The sequence below is a fragment of the Phragmites australis genome, chromosome 1 (genome assembly GCF_958298935.1).
Source record: "Phragmites australis chromosome 1, lpPhrAust1.1, whole genome shotgun sequence".
In the NCBI taxonomy this organism is placed as follows: Eukaryota; Viridiplantae; Streptophyta; class Magnoliopsida; order Poales; family Poaceae; genus Phragmites; species Phragmites australis.
The window spans coordinates 41,571,226-41,572,930 of record NC_084921.1 but is presented as its reverse complement, the minus strand read 5'-3'; the positions used below and the strand labels follow the sequence as shown (position 1 = coordinate 41,572,930).

General features: G+C 44.5%; 1 non-coding gene across 1 annotated transcript; it reads left to right on the top strand.

Annotated features, from left to right (window-relative positions):
- The first annotated feature begins 331 nt into the window (after positions 1 to 331).
- Positions 332 to 470, top strand: LOC133891367 (small nucleolar RNA Z247). Its single transcript, XR_009904192.1, has one exon. It is a non-coding gene; the product is annotated as a small nucleolar RNA Z247 (small nucleolar RNA).
- The last annotated feature ends 1,235 nt before the right edge of the window (positions 471 to 1,705 follow it).

Here is a 1,705-nt window from a genome sequence, read left to right as displayed (position 1 = left end):
TCTGGTGACAAAGATGATCGACGTCGAGAAGACACACAAGTCCAAGGAGGCGGTTCCTAATCCTGCGTACACGCAGTGGTTGGCGCAAGACTAGCAAGTGCTAGGATGCCTGGTTAACTCTCTTTCCAAAGAGGTGTTAATGCAGGTGGCGACAATGAGTAGAGTAGCTGAGGTCTGGGTAGCTGTCCAAGAGATGTTTTCGTCCCAATCGTGTATCCACATCACCAACTTGAGGATATCTCTTGCCAATGCCCAGAAAGGCAACCTGACCATGGCGGCCTACTTCAACAAGATGAAGTCTCCTGGCGATGAACTAGCTACTGCCGGGACGCGCCTAGATGATGAGGAGATGGTCTTATTTATTCTTGTAGGCCTCGACATGGAGTACAACCCATTAGTGTCGTTCATTATTGCATGCACAGATCAAATGTAGTTGAGTGATCTGTACGCTCAACTCCTCAGCTATGATCTACGGATCGAGCTTCTTCAAGGCCCCAAAAATGGTGGCCAGTTTTAATCTTTGGCAAACTCAGTCACGCGAGGATGTGGTGGCAGCTACAATCCACAAGGTCGTGGAGGGCGCAACTGTGGCAGTGGCCACAACAACAATCTCAGGGGTCGCTCCAACAACGATACCAGACATGGAGGACAAAACATCTCCAACATTCCAAGGCCGATGTGTCAACTTTGTGGCAAGAGTGGTCACACGGCGTTCAACTGTTGGAATCGGTTCGACCCCAACTTTCAGCAAGAAGAGAAGGTTGCTGGTGTAGCAACCACTTCATATTATAGTGTTGATACTAATTGGTACACAGACACAGGTGCTACTGATCATATCACAGGGGAACTTGAGAAGCTAACGATATGTGACAAGTACAACGGGCATGATCCAGTGCGCACTGCCAGTGGTACATGTATGAAAATTAGTCATGTTGGTCATACGGTTGTTCATACCCCTACTCGAAATTTTCATTTGAATAATGTCCTTTTTGTTCCCAATGCAAGTAAGAACCTTGATTTTGTTCATAGATTAGCCATTAATAATAAAGCTTTTCTGGAATTTTATCCTAACTTTTTCTTATCAAGGACCAGGCATCGAAGAAAACAATCCTTCGAGTAGATATGAAAGGGGTCTCTATCCTTTAGTGGCACACCCAGAGTTCAAGTCCAAATAAATATGGCAATATAGCTTTGGATATATTAATTATATGTGCTGAATTAAATTGTACTCGGTCTAGAGATAGAAGTAGACGAGTTTAGGTGGCATGTCCGTTTGTAACAAAAGATTTGTTGTAACTAGAGATAGAATAGAATCTAGAAGATAAGTTTGAATGAGATCTTGTAAAACAATCTATACATGCCACGTCATCGGTAGCTATTACCGGCCTATAAATAGATGATATGGCCCGAGAAAAAGATTCAAAGCTTCCACAATCTTTACACTAGGGAGATAGAGGGGTGGAAGACGCTCGGACGGACAGAGATATGTGTATTTTCTCGAATGAAGGAAAAGGGAACCGATGGATTTTTTTTCCATTCGGAAATCGAGCGCGCGTGGGGTTAGCAACGCACGCGTGTAAACTAGCTAGCCATTTCGGCTGCTGCTTCGCAAGACAAGTCTGCGCCGTGCTTTTCTAGACGGGTTGCACGCTTCCAAATGGTTTTAGTACCTTTATTTCGTCAAAAAAGCAAACAAGGCTGCCTG